The sequence below is a fragment of the Hypanus sabinus genome, chromosome 12, assembly GCF_030144855.1.
Source record: "Hypanus sabinus isolate sHypSab1 chromosome 12, sHypSab1.hap1, whole genome shotgun sequence".
NCBI classification, from domain to species: Eukaryota; Metazoa; Chordata; class Chondrichthyes; order Myliobatiformes; family Dasyatidae; genus Hypanus; species Hypanus sabinus.
The window spans coordinates 63989600-64009414 of NC_082717.1; the positions used below are offsets into that span (position 1 = coordinate 63989600).

Sequence of the window (19815 nt, forward strand, 5' to 3'; positions counted from 1 at the left end):
CAGGTGTGGCCTGTACAAAAAGGACGGGTTGCACTTGAATCCTAAGGGGACCAACATGCTGGCAGGGAGGTTTAATAGAGCTGTTAGGGAGGGTTTAAACTAATTTGGCAGGGGGATGGGAACCAGAATGATGGAGCGGAGGAGAGGAAAAACAGAAATAGATCTAAAGTAGTGAGCAGTAAGGATGTCAGGAAGGGCAGGCAGGTGATGGAGCAAATCTGCAGCCATTGGGATGAGTTGCAGTGCAATAAAGTTGCAATGCAATCAATGCAGAACATACCAAATACTGGACTTATAGGTGTTAATGCACGTAGCATAAGGAATAAGGTGGATGATCTTGTTGTACAGTTACAGATTGGCAGGTATGATATTGTGGCCATCACTGAGACGTGGCTAAAGGATGCATGTCTCTGGGAGCTGAACGTCCAAGGATACACGGTGTATCAGAAGGATGGGCAGGTAGGTAGAGGGGGTGGCGTGGTTTTAATGGTAAGAAATGATATTAAATCATTAGAAAGGGTTGAGATAGGATCAAAAGGTTCAGAATCTTTATGGGTTGAGCTAAGAAATCGCAGAGGTAAAAGGACCCTGATGGCAGTTATCTATAGACCTCCAAAAAGCTGCAGTGATGTGGACTACAAATTACAACAGGAAATAGAAAAGGCTTGCCAGAAGGGCAGTGTTATGATAATTGTAGGGGATTTTGACATGTGAGTGGATTGGGAAAATCAGGTCGGCACTGGATCTCAAGAGAGAGAATTTGTAGAATGTCTATGAGATGGCTTTTTAGAACAGCTTGTTGTTGAGCCTACTAGGGGATTGGCTGTACTGGATTGGGTATTGTGTAATGAACCAGAGGTGATTAGAGAGATTGAGGTGTGGGAACCCTTAGGAGACAGTGATCACAACATGATTGAGTTCACTGTGAAATTTGAGAAAGAGAAGCCGAAAACCGATGTATCAGTATTTCAGTGGAGTAAAGAAAATTACAGTGGCATGAGAGAGGAACTGACCAAGGTTGACTGGAAAGGGACACTAGCGGGAAGGACAGCAGAGCAGCAGTGGCTGGAGTTTATGCGAGAAGTGAGGAAGGTGCAAGACATATATTCCAAATAAGAAGAAATTTTCAAATGGAGAAAGGATGCAACCGTGGCAACATGAGAAGTCAAAGCCAAAGTAAAAGCAAAGCAGAGGGCATACAAGGAAGCAAAAATTAGTGGGAAAACAGAGGATTGGGAAGTTTTTAAAAGCTTTCAAAAGGAAACTAAGAAGGTCATTAAGAGGGAAAAGATTAACTATGAAAGGAAGCTAGCAAAAATGCAGTGGATGTTGTGTATTTGGATTTTCAGAAGGCCTTTGACAAGGCGCTGCACATGAGGCTGCTTAACAAGATAAGAGCCCATGGAATTACAGGAAAGTTACATACGTGGATAGAGCGTTGGTTGATTGTCAGGAAACAGAGAATGGGGTAAAAAAGGGATCCCATTCTGGTTGGCTGCCGGTTACCAGTGGTGTTCCACAGGGGTCCATGTTGGGGCCACTTCTTTTTACGTTGTATATCAACGATTTGGATTATGCAATAGATGGCTTTGTGGCTAAGTTTGCTGATGATACAAAGATAGGTGGAGGGGCTGGTAGTGCTGAGGAAACAGAGAGTCTACAGAGAGATTTGGATAGATTGGGGGAATGGGCAAAGAAGTGGCAAATGAATTACAATGTCGGAAAGTATACGGTCATGCACTTTGGTAGAAGAAATAAACGGGCAGACTATTATTTAAATAGGGAGAGAATTCAAAGTTCTGAGATGCAACGGGACTTGGGAGTTCTTGTGCAGGATTCCCTTAAGGTTAACCTCCAGGTTGAGTCAGTGGTGAAGAAGGCGAATGCAATGTTGGCATTCATTTCTAGAGGAATAGAGTACAGGAGCAGGGATGTGATGTTGAGGCTTTATAAGGCACTGGTAAGACCTCACTTAGAATACTGTGTGCAGTTTTGGGCTCCTTATTTAAGAAAGGATGTGCTGACATTGGAGAGGGTTCAGAGAAGATTCACTAGAATGATTCCGGGAATGAGAGGGTTAACATATGAGGAGCGTTTGACCGCTCTTGGACTGTACTCCTTGGAGTTTAGAAGAATGAGGGGGGACCTCATAGAAACATTTTGAATGTTGAAAGGCATGGACAGAGTGGATGTGGCAAAGTTGTTTCCCATGGTGGGGGAGTCTAGTGTGAGAGGACATGACTTGAGGATTGCAGGGCGCCCATTCAGAACAGAGATGCGAAAAAATTTTTTATATAACCATATAACAATTACAGCACGGAAACAGGCCATCTCAGTCCTTCTAGTCCATGCCAAACGCTTACTCTCACCTAGTCCCACTGACCCGCGCTCAGCCCATAACCCTCCATTCCTTTCCTGTCCATATACCTAACCAATTTTACTTTAAATGACAATACCGAACCTGCCTCAACCACTTCTACTGGAAGCTTGTTCCACACAGCTACCACTCTCTGAGTAAAGAAATTCCCCCTCGTGTTACCCTTAAACTTTTGCCCCCTAACTCTCAACTTATGTCCTCTTGTTTGAATCTCCCCTATTCTCAATGGAAAAAGCCTATCCACGTCAAGTCTATCTATCCCCCTCATAATTTTAAATACCTCTATCAAGGCCCCCCACAACCTTCTACGCTCCAAAGAATAAAGACCTAACTTGTTCAATCTTTCTCTGTAACTTAGGTGCTGAAACCCAGGTAACATTCTAGTAAATCTTCTCTGTACTCTCTCTATTTTGTTGACATCTTTTCTATAATTCGGTGACCAGAACTGTACACAATACTCCAAATTCGGTCTTACCAATGCCTTGTACAATTTTAACATCCCAACTCATGTACTCAATGCTCTGATTTATAAAGGCCAGAGGGTGATGAATCTATGGAATTTGTTGCCACGGGCGGCAGTGGAGGCCAAGTCATTGGGTGTATTTAAGGCAGAGATCGATAGGTACATGAGTAGTCAGGGCATCAAAGGTTATGGTGAGAAGGCGGGGGAATGCGACTAAAGGGGGAGATTGGATCAGCTCATGATGAAATAGTGGAGCAGACTCGATGGACCGAATGGCCGACTTCTGCTCCTTTGTCTTATGGTCTAAAATCAATTCCATTCAAACAGAACAGCTTTCATGCAAGGTAAATCTTGAACCAATTTTTTCCTCCATTGAGAATCATACACTTAATCCTTTGCGGGAAAGTTTCTTTTGCACATACATATCTTGAATCTTCAGCCAATGTGTCTTGTTTTTCACAGAGAAGTTGGGAAACAGCATCAAAACGGAGGCGAATTCTGGCAACAAACTGTAAGGTTTCTATTGTTGTATTTTCACACTTGTGCTGAATGTGCATCTGAAGGAATTCTCTCTCTTGAGCCAGACAGTTAGCACTGCAGGTAACCTTTAATATCAGCTGCTTAAGAACAATGAAACGTACAACAGGATTTCGATAAACTGCTGCACCAAATGGTGAAAGATTACTGGTAAAGTACTGATCTTTCTGTGAGACACTGCATTGCCCCAACTTTTGAATAACTAGTAGAGACAGTGTTCTTTTGTTGGTGGCAAATCATCTTTGAAGCAAACCATGGAAACTCCCTGCACTCAGAGGTCAACTTTTCGTGACTTTTATATGGAAATCTGTATTAAAACAAACAAATTATTGATAGACATTGCTCAGGGGGCAGAGAAGAGCCCCGCTACAAAGACTTGAGTTATAATTATTATTATTACATTACTTTGTTATAATTTCATATTATTGTTACTAATTAAACAGTGGGTGGGCATTTGTATATTAAGGGTACACATACAGTATTTGTTTAGCATAAAAAAAGTTGATACACTTTTTAAGTAAAAGGGGAGGAGTGTACCATATAGCCTACTGTATAATATGGGACTATTTATTGCCACAGTAACACGTTATTGAGCATGCGCTATTGGGCATGTATTGATCTGTATAAATGTGTTCGATTTGGTTTTAGTTAGTAAAGAACCCTGTTAACGTAGCTCCAGTCTCTGGCGTTTTTATTAATGATATTGTTGTGTAAACGGCCACATACACAACAGATCTCCACATTTAACAACAGATGTTCTTGCAGTGTAAACAGTGCAGCGAAAGTTCACTTACTTGTTTTCTGGAATGAAGGGGCAGATGTATGAAGAAAGATTGAACAAGTTGAGGCAAAACTCACAGGAGTTAAGAATAATCGGAGATGATCTTATTAACATATTGAGGATTCCCTGAGGGACTGAAGGAAAGACTGCTGAGAGGGACTGGCAGAGCTGACAACAGGAGTGGTTCCAGAGAGGCTATTTGCCCGTGTGGCGGTATCTGACAATTGAGTGTTTTGTTTCAGATTAAGGGTTGTCCATTTAAGATGGAGATCAGGAAGGATTTCTTCTCCAAGGGCCATAAAGTTTTAGGATTCCCTTCATCAAGAAATCACTGGATATATTCAAGGCAGAAGAGTAAGCAGGTTTAGGGAGGGTGATAACTGAGGCCTGGAGTGATTGACTGAATGACAGAGCAGGCTCAAGGGTCTGACTGTTTTATTCCTGCTTCGGTTTCTATGTCCTTAGCAATATCACATAGGCAAATTGCAAAGCTGACTGACTGGAGATTGCATTTAACAAAGGTATTTTTTGCAAATGGACGTCCTACAGAACATCTCCCAGACATATTAAGTTCAGCTTCTGCAATTGGTGGTAACCAGTTATTGGAGACAAAGCTGAAGTACAGCTTTTAATGTAGCTATGTGTATGTGTGTATGCATAAACAATGTGTATAAGAGAGAGAAGGTACAAAGTCAAACATATTTGCATCAGTCTCTATATAAATTGCTGACAGTGGGCAGATGTATTCAAGAAATCAAAGCATTTCCTCAATTACAATGAAAATACTCATTATGTTCCATTAGGGTATCGTCAGAATTAGTGTTTTTATTTGTTATAGTAAAATAACTAGGTGAATTTTTGATGCATTTTCCCAGTAAAAAACCATGATTTTCTTAATTCCCTTATCTATCACAAAAAAACGGCATTGGTCAGAATCAAAACTAAGGAAGGAGACATAAGAACTACAGGTGGTGGAATCTGGAGCAAGACACAAACCTCAGGAGGTGCACTGCAGTACAGGCACCACCTACGAAGGCAAAGGGTTGGTCGACGATTCAGGCTGAGACCCTGCGTCAGGACGGAGACTGTGGCGAGCCATTAGCCGTCATAAAGAGTGAGAGGAAGCAACGAGATGGGCTGGTAGATGAGAAGTGAAACCAGGCGAGGTGGAAGATGAAGGGCAAATGGAACCAGGTGGGGAGGGAGAGGCTGGTGATAAGTGGAAATTGATATGGGGGAGAAAACACAAATGGTAAAAAAAAAATTAAAAATAGATTTTTGCTCAAAACTCTGAGGATCCAGGGGGAATGAATGGAAAACAAATTGCTCAGGGGAATCGAGAGGAATTATGCCATGGTGAGAAATAGCATGCGATGTTCAAAGCTCAGCATTCAGTTAGCCATAGTGCCTCACGCACATCAATGAATTGGCCTATCCATTACCAGTTCACTGAGGCTGGACTCCCTACTACCTGGAAAAAACACTGTAGCAATGAACCAAGGCTTTTCTCAAACACCTCACAAATCTGTGACATGGCACCACTGCTATCCCATTTCTGCTGGGCCAAGTCACAGCTCATTTTGGTTTGGAAATATATCAAGCTTTTCTCATCACTGAATGAGAATCCTGGAGTTGCCTTCCAGCATTGTGCAAGTACATTCATCACAATGACTCCAAAACTACTGCTCACTACAAGGATGGTTGTAAAGGGCATTAGCACGAGCCCTGGCTGCAATAACCACAATCTGTGAATAAATAAAACACCTAGTCAGTCAAGTATAACCTGAATGACACGAGATTGCACTAACTTAATAACCAAATCTGTGCCTTCAAAGAATGAGGGATGAAACTTTAGAGCAGGGAGGTTATGCTGGAACTGCACAAGGTACTGATGAGGCCGTATCTGGAATACAGAGCGTGCAGTTCTGATCTACATACTTGAGTAAAGACATTTTGGCTTTGGAGGTGGTGCAGAAGAGGCTCCAGAGATGAGGAGGTTAGTCTATGAGGAGACATCAAGTCGTCTAAGACTATACTCACTGGAAGTCAGATGAATGAGAGGGAGTCTTATAAAAACAAATAAAACGGTGAGGGGTATAGATAGGATAAAGTAGGAAAGTTGTTTCCACTGGTAAGGGAGCCATAGTTTGTAGATTCGGAGGAATAGAATCAGGATGAAGATGAGGAGAAACTGCTTTTCCCAGACGGCAGCAAAGCTGTGGAATTCACTGCCCAGGGAAGCAATAGAGGCTATCTCATTAAATATATTTAAGACCCAATTAGACAACAAAAGAAATAAGAGTTATGGGAGAAAGGCAGGTTGACGGAACTGAGTCAAGATCTCAGTGAATGGCTGAGCAGGCTCGACAGACCAGATGGCCTGCACCTACTCCAATTTTTTAAGCTTTTTGTATGATTCAATTCAAACATATAGCAAGGTGCAAGTGGCATTAGCAAAATTATGAACAGATTCATTTGATATTAATTTGACCTTTCATTATCTCTTCCCACTTTAGCCAATTATTCATTTGAAATGGTTATATACAATTTCTATATTGGCATTTAGAATATAATGGTATTAAATAATGTGGCATAACTGGTAAAACATTTCAATACTAAGCTTTCCAAAAATTCTTTGTATGTGCGAAAAGAGTTTTGGATAACCCAAATATTTAGGTTGGAAATCTTTCAGTCCCACATTATCAGCAATGGCTGGGAGGGGCAGGGAGTAAATAAGAACTATGTGGAGCAAAATCATGAACACATTTTTGACAAATGTGTTCACGATTAAATTACACAATGAAGAGTAAACGTTTCCCTTAAAATACAAAAACTGAAAACAGATGAGAAACTTCTGGCTCGATCCTTGTACAAATCTAAAATGTACAAGGATGGTGATTTTTGTACAGCTTTGACTGGCAGTGTACAACATAAAACATCCCAAAGAATGGTGTATTATTTTGAATATTAAATCACTTTTCTATGTAATATGTGCATATTACATACTGTTTTTCAACTGCTTTCTACACAAGGTGAGCAAAATGACCAATCATGCATAATTAAACAAAATTACACTAATGAAATTCACAGAAAAATATTCAATTTGACTAAAAAGCAGTATTTGGTTTACTTGTGTATTTTTATAAAAACTTGATGCTTCTCTCATCTCTGATGGTTTAGCATCCAAAACAGCAATTCATCCTTTCTCAAATACAGGCTCCAACTTACAATTTCACATTCCTCTCATTACAATGTTGCCCTGTTGGCAACTGTGACATCTGCTGCCAAGGCCCAAAGCTCCAGCACGTTATCCCCAGATCTTTCTGCTTCTCTATTTTCATAGAACACTACCGCATAGGACAGGCCCTTCAGCCACAATGAATTGCTGACCAAATTAAGTGAATGATGCCTAATTACCTCTATTCTTTCTGCCTCCACATAGCCCACACTCTCTGCATATGCACATGCCTAACAGCTCCTTAAAATCCTCTTTTATACCTATTTCCATCAACACTTCTGGCAGTACATTCCAGGCACCTCCATGCTCTGTGTAGATAAAAGCTCACACTGCACATATCTTTTGAACTTCTCCCCCCACCCTTCACCTTGAATGCATGCCCTCTAGTATTAGACATTTTGACACTGGGATAAGGATACCAGCTGCCTATATCTCTGCCCCCACAATTTTATAAATGCTTATCAAGTCTCCCTCCCAAAGAAAACAACCCTAGTTTGCCCAACCTCTCTGTATAACACAAACCCTATTATCCAGACTTTGTAAACCTCTTCTGCACCCTTTAGTTTATTCCATGTCCTTCCTGTAATGGGTCAACTCTCCTAATGCTGCTAAAGTTTTATAAAGGTGCAACATAACTTCCTAATTTTTGAACTCAGTGTCTCAACTAGCAAAAGCAAACATACCATAAGCCTTCTTTACAACACTATGAACTTGTGCAGCCACTTTCAGGGAGTTACGGACTTACACTCAAGATCCCTTTTCTTTCTTTGTTTTAATTAATTTTTTATGCACTTCTACAATTACTATAGCAAAATGAAGATTAATACAGTGCAAAATAAACATAACAATTATATAGTTCAAAACAGTGATGAAAGAGCACCAAAAATAAAATCATATAAAGTTAGTATCCTCCCCCACAAAGAAAAAAAAACTCCAGGCCAACCATTACAAGATGTAAAAAATATTAATCGGAGCAATCAAACCCCCAAAACTGTAAATGAAAATATAAAGAAAGAATATTAATGCCTACTACCAGAGAAAGAAAAAAAGAGCTGAAAGTAAGGGATTAAAAAAATAGACAATCTAAAGAGGAGTTATGAAAATATTCAAAAGGTCCCCACACCTTGTGAAACTTTATGTCCGAGTTGAGAAGTGAGTAGTGAATTTTTTTCCAGGTCTAAACAGGACATAATATCATTAAGCCATTGAGCATGGGTGGGTGGGGCAACATCTCTCCACCTAAGAATTAAGCATCTAGCCAAAAGAGAGGCAAAAGATAATGTTCAACATTTAGTCGGACTCAAATGTATATCTGCCTCACCCAAGGTACCAAAAAGAGCAATCAGAAGAGTAGGTTCTAAGTGGCAATTAAGAATATGGGATAAAGTTCAGTAAACTTCTCTCCGAAATTTCTCTAGACTAGGACAGACCCAGTACATATGGATAAAAGAAGCCTCGCCACCTTTACACTTGTCACAAACAGGGCTAAAGTCAGGGTAAAATTGGGACAACTTAGATTTGGACATGTGAGCCCTATGTACAACCTTAAACTGTAAAAGACAGTGGCAAGCACAAAGAGAGGTTGAATTAACTGACTTGAGAATTGAATCCCAAACAGCATCAGATAAAGAAATATTTAAATCATGCTCCCAAGCCATTCTAATTTAATCAAAGGGGGCATGCCTTAGGGTCACTAACTTATCACAAATAAAAGATATTAAGCCTTTGCCCAATGGATTAATAGAAAGAAACAAGTCCACAATGCTTTTCTCAGGCAGCACAGGAAAATTGGATAATAAAGGATTAATGAAATGTCTAATTTGAAGGTATCTAAAGAAGTGGGCATTAGGTAGATTGAACTTTGCAGAAAGTTGTTGGAAAGCTGCAAAACGATTATCAATGAAAAGATCTTCAAAATGCCTAATGCCCATTCCATACCAATCATGAAATGTTGAATCTTGCATAGAAGACAAGAAAAGATGATTATGCAAGATAGGACTAGAAAGAGTGAAACCAAGAAGACCATTAAATTTTCTAAACTGGGCCCATATTCTCAGAGTATGTCTAATAAGAGGATTAACAATTAGTCTAGGCAAGCAACAAGGGACTCCAGAGCCAAGAAGTGCAGAAATAGAGAGATCCTTAGTGGAGTTTAACTCCATTGCCACCCATTTAGGACAAACAGACTACTTATGAAAAAAGGACCAAAAAGTAAGACAGCGAATATTAGCTGCCCAATAGTATAAACGGAAGTTAGGTAAAGCCATACCACCTGGAGGCTCTGCTCTCCTTTTCTTTTTAAGATGCTCCACAAAAACTTATTTGTCAGACGCAGTTCACCATTATCTACTCTAATGTCTACTGATATAGAACATCAGACCTCATTTCAAAATGCTCCTGTTAAGAACTTTAGGATGAAGTTGTGAGCCAAGAGGGAGAAGTATCCATTCCAGCATAATTCCAGAGGGCCAGAGCAGAACATGTGGAAATGTACTGAAATACTACCAATAAGGATCTTCTCTACTGGAAAGGAAATTAACTAGGACAGCTAATAAAGCAAGCCTATGGATCACTTATAGAGTGTTTCTCCATAGTCAGACTTTAACTTGTTGCCTTTTTCCCCATCCTCTAAACAAAAAATGCCACATTTATGCACAACCCAGACACAATATTAAATTGCAAATAAAGGTACACAGACGAGTTAAAATTTGAATCAGGATAGGCTGCTACAATAATGAAGTTGATGTACCTCCAATAAATGCAGAATGTAAATCAGTAACTACACCAAGTGGTAATTTGGGACCAAACTTGAATCACTGGAGGATGCTTGACAGCTGCAGCAGGGCTTGAATACTATCACCTCCTACAAAATAAAACTACGCGACACAGCTGACAACAAGGTTTCGCACCCAGATGAGCTCAATGCCTCTCATGCTCACTTTGATTGTCAAAATATCGAGACACCTTCACAAACTCCCACAGGTCATGTTGGTCTCAGAGGCCAACTTGACAGCATCCTTCAGAAGGGTGAACCCACAGAGAACACATGGCCCAGATGGGGTACCTGGCCGAATCCTAAAGACCTGTGCTGATCATCGGGCCAGAGCGCTAACTTAACCTCTCACTTTGGCAGTCTGAGATACCCACCTGCTTCAAGCAGGCTTCAGTTATACCAGTGCCCAAGAAGAACATAGTAGCCTGCCTCAATGACTATCACCCAGTAGAACTTACATCCACTGTGGTGAAGTGTTTTGAGAGATTGTTGATGAAGCACATCGACTCCTGCCTGAGAAGCCACTTGCATCCACTCCAGTTTGCCTACCATCACAACAGGTCACCACCAGATGATATTTCATTGGCTCAGTACTCAGCCCTAGAATATCTGGACAGTGAAGGTGCATGCATCAGGATGGTCTTCATTGACTACAACTCTTCGCCCCTCCAAACTAATCAATAAGCTCCAAGTCCTCAGCCTCAATAACTCCTTTGCAACTGGATCCTCTATTTCCTCACTTGCAGACCCCACTCCGTTCTGTTGGACACTCATGAGACCACACTTGGGAGTGCTGTGTGCAGTTTTGGGCTCCTTATTTCAGAAAGGATATACTGACATTGGAGAGGGTTCAGAGAAGATTCTTGAGAATGATTCCAGGAAAAAGAGGGTTACCATATGAGGAAGGTCTGACAGCTCTTGGGCTGTATTCCCTGTAGTTCAGGAGAATGAGGGGGATTCTCATAGAAACATTTCAAATGTTAAAAGTCCTGAACAAATTTGATATAGTAAAGTTATTTCCCATGGTAGGGAATTCCAGGACAAGAGGGCATGACTTCAGGATTGAAGGACATCCTTTTAGAACTGAGATGCGGAGAAATTACTTTAGTCAGAGGGTGGTAAATCTGTGGAATTTGTTGCCACGAGCGGCTGTGGAGGTCAAGTCATTGGGTGCACTTAAGGCAGAGATAGATAGGTTCTTGATTAGCCAGGGCAGCAAAGGGTATGGGGTGAAAGCAGGGGAAAGGGGATGACTGAATGAAGTGGATCAGCCCATGATTGAACAGCGGACAGACTCGATGGGCTGAATGGCCTACCTCTGCTCCTATTTCTTATGGTTTTATGGTCTTATGTCTGGCAACAACATCTCCTCAATAATCACAATCAGCACGTGTACCAGAAGGCTCTGTACTTAACCATTTATTCTACTCGCTTTATGCTTGTGACTGTGAGGCTAAGCACAGCTCTAATACCATGTCTAAACTTGCTGACAACACTGCAGTCATTGACCAAATCAAAGGTGATGACGTATCAGCATATAGGAGGGAGTTTGAAAATCTGAGTGGTGCCACAACAGCAACTTCTCACTCAATGTCAGCAAGACCAAGAAGCTGATTATTAACTACTGGAGGAGAAAACTGAAGGTCTATGAGCCAGTCCTCACCAGGGGATCAAAGGTAGAGAGGGTCAACAACTTTAAATTCATCAGCATTAAGATCTCAGAGGATCAGTCCTGTGTCCATTACAGAGAAAGCACGGCAACATCTCTACTTCCTTAGAAGTTTGCATAGATTCAGCATGTCACCTAAAACTTTGATAAACTTCTATACAAGTGTGGCGGAGAGTATATTGACTGGTTGCATCATGGCCTGGTATGGAAACACCAATGCCCTTGGACAGAAAAGCCTACAAAGACTAGTGGATACATCACAGGTAAAACCCTCCCACCATTGAGCACATCTACAAGGAGCAATGTCACAGGAAAGCAGCATCCATCATCAGGGACCCTCACCATCTCTCTTTTCACTGCTGCCATCATAGTCTGTGTCATCATAGGCTTGGTTGGTACCACCTGCGGGGAATAATGCTCTTAGTGATTTTTGGCAAGGTATACGTCTCTAGAGTTAGAAAATATGTGATAGCATTACACCAGTGGTAGCTTTATGTGTTGTCATGCATTTTATAACACTACACTAAAATAAACATTTCTGAAAAGTGGCTAATATAAAATACAACATATATATTCAACCTAGTGGTATTTTGTCACCAGTGATCCTCCAACATTGAAATTTGTCACAATGATAGCAGAGTTCAAGCACTTTTCATCAAATGTTGTTATAAAATTCTACACTGAAAACTATGTTATTGGTGGCACTCACAGTACAGTGCCCAATTTCAGTAGAGTGAATCATTTCATTTTTAGAAAAATATTTGTCTGTTGTTTATTTTGGAAAAGTCAATAAAAAACTCTCGGACACATATAATCACATGGATTTGTAGAGAATTTATTCAGGAATTCAAATAAGTAATCACTTTTTGTATATACAGGTATTCCATACTTACAGCAGTACAGCAGAAAATGTTACCCCACCCCACAAAAGGTAAAAAACTTCATGGACAGAATTCTGGAGTTTTATCAATGTCATGATATTTTCCATATTGTTGTATCAAATTAAAACAATTTTTAGTTTTTGTCATAGCATATAGAATTACAGTACAATAATTCAAATGTGGGGTTCCACACAGCCATATCCTGGGCCCTATTTGGTTGCAAAATGAATACATTTAATCAAAGACTGCTTTCCATACTTTCATAACCTACTAATAATCATAAAAATTTTCCAAGTCTTCCATATCTTCATCTGAGCTTCCCACACTCTCTGAGGTGGATGCCTGGTTCTCACAGTCTGGCAGTCACACATGTCAGTACCCCTGAGGCCATTTGCAACACACATTCATCTTGGGAGTGAACATTCTTTGGACAGTTATAGGCCAGTAGATCCAGGATGGCATCGGGTGCTGGCTGGCCTTCCATCCAGTGCACCACCAACTGTTCAGCTTCCTCTTCTCTCTCCATCTTCCATCCTCTGCCAACAAGGCTTGGCACTTGTGTGTCCTTCTCCAGACATCTTCTCCATATACCAGCCTGGTAGTTGGCTCGCTGTGCATGTTTTGTTAAGCAATTCTTGCATGGTGGGAGTTGATTACTTTTGATTTCACCTTTTTTGACACAGAAAAGGTGATACCTGAGCTCATTGACCATGGTGGTTGATGCTTTTGGGGCATAGAGGAGACATGTAAATGCCTCCAATTAGTCCATCAGTTCTGGGGAGAGGTCCCATTCCTGACCCAACTCTAAGAATGTGTCCAGAGTTTCCCTGTTGCTGCTCAGAAGTTTTAGGGCACTTGTCTTCCCTTTACCTGCAAAAGCACTAACAGTGTCACATCCTGTACAGGCACATATGGGGTTATAAATCGAGTGATAGCACACAGAAATCTACCACTACTGCAACGCTATCACATATTTTCTAGCACTAGGGGTGCTAGCACCATAAGAATTATTTCCCCCAGATGGTACCAGTGGCCCAAGTTTGGGGTCCTGGCTCATGGACTATCAGGAACATGGTACAGGTGCCTCAGGACATACCACCAGGCTCACGAACAGTTATTACCCCTCATCCATCAGGCTCTTGAACCAGGAGGTGACAACTTCACTCAACCTCACTCATGCCAACACTGAACTACTCGCACAACCTATGCACTCACTCTCAAGGATTCTTCATCTCATGTTCCTGATATTTATTGGTAATTTATTTATTATTTTGTTCTTTTTTGCACAATTGGCTGTCTTTTGCACATTGGTTGTTTGTCCATCATTGAATTCTATTGTGTATCTTTGTATTAACTGTGAATGCCCACAAGAAAAAGATTCTCGTGGTTGCATATGGTGACATATATGTACTTCGATAAAAAATATACTTTGAACATTAAGGCAGTAAGGTCTGGGGTGTTAGTGAATTGTCCAGCCTATGCAAAGTTTAATAGGAAATCCACAAGCTTGCAGAGAAGCACTCTGGCCTCCATTTCTCACGCAAAACTTATCTTCCATCTTACTAATCATTATTAAATTAACTTTCAAAGGAATTGCAATGCTTGAAATGAAAGAGGAAAGCTGCCACAGAATTATTGAAAGAAATGAGCTGGATGAATTTTGCACTAAAGGAAAATAATTATTTAGGCACTTTTAGTAGAAGACTAACTCCTCAGCTAGACAAAATGGTTAGATCTGGCATGCAAAAATCTAACATCCTTGTCATAGCTCGAGTCTCTACAGCCTATCCAACCAGTCACTCAATCAATCACACTTGGAATACTGGCTCAAATTTTCACTTCATCCAAATATCAGATTTTCATCAAGAAAAACCTCTGTCTTCAAACCATAAACAAAGAAACCACAGGAAAGCAATCTAGATATTACTTTGTAACTCAAGCCTTTCATGAAAGGAGCAACAAACATAAAACACGTCAGTTGAACTGCTAAACTCACTTTCAAAGTACTTTCAGAAGTCAGCAGCGGGGGGGGGGGGGGGGGGGGGGGGGGGGGACATTTGCACATAGTTACCCTTTCAAATAGTTTCAAAATTGTTAAGATGCCAGGCCATTTGTCAGTTGTCTCTTCTCTACAGAAGCAAGTTTCAAACCATTTTTCCTGACAGTTGCAATTTTCATGCTACTCTTCTAAAAGTGATGCTGTCAGCAACTTTATGGCTTTGCTAATTTGCTTTGCTTCTGTTAATGATTTGGTAATGATATCTAACAATCTTCCTTGCTCCTCTGAATTCATTTAGAATTCAATTTTCCATATAATTCCTGTAAAAATGCAGCATCCCATATTTTATCTCTAATGAAATTAATTTGTTATTTTCACACCATTAAGGTACCCAATTTATATTTCCTTTGTTCCCTAAACCAACAGTGGGCCAATTTTAAACGTTTTCTTCTAATATGCATATTCAGGTTACTTAAATAAATATTGAACCGTGGTCCTCGCTTTTTGTCTGAGAACACCACTTGCCATCTTCCCCTAGTCCAACTTGATAGGTAACATGGTAACACAAGACACTGTAGATACTGGAATCTAGACCAACAAAGAAGCTGATGGAACTCAATGGGTCAGGCAGCATCTGTAGAGGAAAATGTTCAAAGTTCAAAGTAAAATTTCATTATCAAAGTTCATATATGTCACCATATACCACCCTTTCTCATACTCAGCAAATCTATAGAATAGCAACTATAACAGGATCAATGAAAGATCAAACAGAGTGCAGAAGACAACAAATTGTGCAAATGCAAATATAAATAAATAGCAAAAGACAACAGGAACATGAAATAATCAGACAAAAAGTCCTTAAAGTGAGATCATCAGTTGTAGGAACATTTCAATGATGGGGCAATTGAGTGTGATTATCCCCTTTTGTTCAAGAGCCTAATAGTTGAGGGGTAGTAACTGTTCCTGAACCTGGTGGTGTGAATCCTGAGGCTCTTGTACTTTCTACCAGATGGCAGCAATGAGAAGATAGCATGATCTGGGTGGTGGGAATCTTTGATGATGGATGCTGCTTTCCTATGAGTGTTTCATGTAGACGTGCTCAATGGTCGATGGCGCTTTACTTGTGATGTACTGGGGCCAATCCAAGACGTTTTGTAGGATTCTCTATTCAAAGGCATTGCTGTTTTCATACCAGACCATAATGCAGCCAGTCAATACTGTTACATACCCCATAACTGGATCACTTACCAGCAAAGATAGAGAGGTCCATTGAAGTCTGATGGTACTATTTTTAACAGTATTTATTGATAAAAATACACAAAAATAATATCAATGCAAACATACAGATAATATACGTCATCAATACTAAATCTAAAAGCGTGGGTATAATAATAATCAATAAGAAATAGCTCTATCGTTGTCTAGGGGATAATGTATTGTCCGATGGAAATATAAAAATCACTTTAGTTCATTCAAGCTGCAGCTTTTGGTTGGAGAGAGAGACGGATTGAAACTTGCCCATTCCTTTTATGATGTCGATCCTTTGAGAGTCGTTGGGGCTGATTTCTCCTTTGTTGTTAGCTAAGGCCGTTCTTCTGTGGCAAGGCCCACCAATTCCGAGGCAAATGGAAAAGGACGCACGTGGCTTTCCACCGGCTTTCGCTATTACGCTGTTACAGGATTTCTAGCGTTTCTTCTGGTGCGTCTAAAGGGGCTGTCCCCCAGACCCTCTTTTATCTCCACTCATGGGGTCTCAGATGTCACTCAGGGTGGAATGATATCATCCCCCAACCAGCCCACGTTGCCTGAGGGCTTCCACGAAGCATAGTATTTAATACACAATTCCATCTCCAAGAGACAATGACCTGTTCTGTGGCTTTGTATCGCTGGGGCCAGGACATTCCAAACGTCTCTCTCTCATTTCCTGAGTCTCCTGACCTGACTTAATAGCGATCTTACGATTCTCAAAAAGGGGGGCGGGCACAGGTGTAACAATACACTCTCTACTACACATCTATAGAAGCTTGTCAAAGTTTTAGATGTCATGCTGAATCTTCACAGACCCCTAAGGAAGTAGAGGCACTTCCATACATTCTTCACAATTGCGCTTACATGCTGGGCCCAGGACAGGTCCTCAGAAATAGTAACACACACAAATTTAAAGTTGCTAACCCAAAATGTTGACTGTCCATTACCCTCCCTGACCCACTGAGCTTCTACAACTTCTTCTTCCTTGATAGGCATCAAGTCCTATTGATTTGGGGACAGCTTGCTCCTACTTGTCCTGACTTCATATGTACATTGCTCAAGTTTATGAAAGGGTATCAATGCCATTCTGAAATCCCATATTTATTATCTCTATTAAACTCCACATAAGCTCTGTTACTGATCAAATCTGACTGGCTAATGATTCATATTCAACCAACATCAATGACCCAAAAGTTAAAAAGGAAATAAAAATGGTGAGACCTGAGCACATTTCCAACCTCACAATGGCAGAGTCCATCTTACGTATATGAATACTGAAGGCTTTGTAATGACAAAACAATTCTGAAGAGAGCCCTTAACCTGAAATATTAATTCTTTCTATAGATGGAGTGTTATTATGTGTGTATATAATAAAGAACTTCAGCTCCCAGAGGGCAATGCAGGAGATTCACCCAGAACCAAAAGCTACACTGGTGAGCTGGTCGCACATGCTCAGTGTTGAACACGGTTGAGTACTAAAATGTTTCAGCATTTACCCATGCCAAATTGTCTTTATGAGGAACAAACGTAACATGGTGTCAGAAGACAGTGTGTACCATGTATGACTGAGAGAAACACTAGCTTCAAAGAGAAGTGAGTGTTCCAGAAATTCACTGGATTCACCAAGAAATTCAGGTGACAGGCTGAGTGCTTCTGCCATGGATAAGCTAAGTACTCCCGAACCTATTCAGTTTTTCAATAATCTGACGAATAATTGGAAATGCTTCTAACAGCAATTCAATATATACTTAGAGGCTAGCGGAGCAAGAGGGGCTGATGAAAAATTGAAAGCGTGTGGTTTCCTGCACGTATTTGGCGAAGATGCTTTGGACACCTATGATAGCTTTCAAATTGATGAGACAGGTTTTATATTGGACACTCTGATGATCAAACTTGGAGTTTTTTCTCCTGTGTTCAGAAACAAGGTGCTAGCTTTGACTGCTGCTTAACTGAGCTTCACACACTAAGTCCTGTGAGTTTGGATATTTGAGAGACTCACTAGTTAGAGACAGAACAGCTTGTGGAATTTCAGATGATGGACTTAGAGAAAGCCTGCTCCATGAAAAAGATTTGATGCTGGAAAAGGATATGTATAGAGCAGCAGAGACAACACAAGTACAAGCCAAGGAGCTGCACAGGACAGATAAAACAGTGAATGTTGTGAAAACAAAGGAACAACATGCAAGGTGTTTCCCAAAGCAACAGCTCAAAGAAAGGCTCAAACAGTAAATGCAGCAAATGTGGAGGTGCAGTAGTCACATGCCATAGATACGTCCTGCTTATGAAAGTCCTGTAATAATTGTGGGAAGAAGAATCAGTTTGCAAAATGCTGCAATACTTGGGCTACCAAGAGAAAGATGCATATAGTTGATGAAGAAATGGAAGAATTCTTTGTGGATTCTGTTATGTACCCCATAACTGGGGGTCAGACCAGCAGAGAAAGAAGAATCCATTGGAGTCTGGTGGTACTATAACCAAAGGTGTTTATTAGTAAAACAAGCAGAACAATACCAATAATTCAAATATACATATAACACAAGTTAGCAATAAACCTAAAAGTGTAGAAATAATAATAAGCAATAATAAACAAGCTCTATCAATGTCTAGGGGAAAACGAATTGTCATGGAATAGTATAAAGTTCAGTTCATACACGCTGAGGTAGTTATGGTTGTTGTGTTGTAATTGTTGGAGAGAGAGAGCGAGCAAGAGATTAGGCAGCTTCAGCAGGAAACCTTCTGTTGCTTTCTTATTCCATCATATGGTGTGGTCATTCAGCTATGACCCCTCTGTTCTTCAGCTACACCATTCTTCTGTGGTGGACTCGTCACTCTGGCATGAGTGGACACACACACAAGTCCCCACCGGCCCTGCCATCACACTGTGAGCTTTATTGACCGATCTCCTGATTCGGTCTCCGAAACCCCCACCTTTCTGTGGGTTCCCAACACTCAGTCAGTGTCCACTCGTGTGTCTGAAGGGTGTCTCTCCAGACCTGTCTTTTATCCCCACTCATGGGGTCTCAGCTATCCATCAATTCTGAATGACTGTGTCCATCAATCAGGCCACTCCTGCTGTCTCCTGAGGAATGTTAACGAGCAAAGTAAAGTCCTTGTAGTGAAAGGTAAATAATCCAGGAAGAGTCAAAATACAATAAATCAACAGTCTCTCTCCCTCTCTTATCTGTAGCAGATGTTCCTGCCTCTGTGCTTCATCTCTCTCTCTCTCTCTCTCATTAGCAGCATAGCAACATCAATCCTTCATTGTTCTCGGGGGGGGGGGAATGGTTAACTCTGCACCCCATTTTCCATCAGGTCTGTTCATCACTCATAACAATTCTCTTCTGGGAAAACAGGATGGATTGTGCCAGTGACTGTGAATGAGGCAGTAATTCCATTCAAGTTTGACACCGGAGCCTAGTTATCCATGGATGATTTTAAGACTCTCAAAGTAAAAAACAAGATTTACCCAGTGAAGTTAAAAGTGACAAGCTCTACTGGAGGGAACGTTCCAGTAAAAGCAAGCCGTATAATGACTTTCAAGCACAAGGGGCAGCACCTAAAGGCACAGTTACTGATTATAAAAAAGAGAGTTCAGCAAATACTAGGTCTGAGTGCATGTGAAAAGCTCAACCTGGTGAAAGGAGTTTTTGTAGTAGCTTCACAGACCAAAGATGACCACCCAACATTCATGGAAGAGTACACAGATGTCTTTGAGGGGCTCAGATGTTTACTTGATGTAACTTGAGAAACTCATAACAGCATCCATGAGGACTCCTCTCTGGAGAAGCCCAAGAATTCCACTTTCCATAGACATCCATACCAGCTACACCAACATGACAGTCAGGATGC

General features: G+C 40.8%; 1 protein-coding gene across 1 annotated transcript in view; it reads right to left on the reverse strand.

The window, feature by feature from the left end:
- Window positions 1-19815, reverse strand: part of fndc1 (fibronectin type III domain containing 1) — a 183658-nt gene that overhangs the window by 92112 nt on the left and 71731 nt on the right. The gene's annotated exons all lie outside the window — the stretch shown is intronic.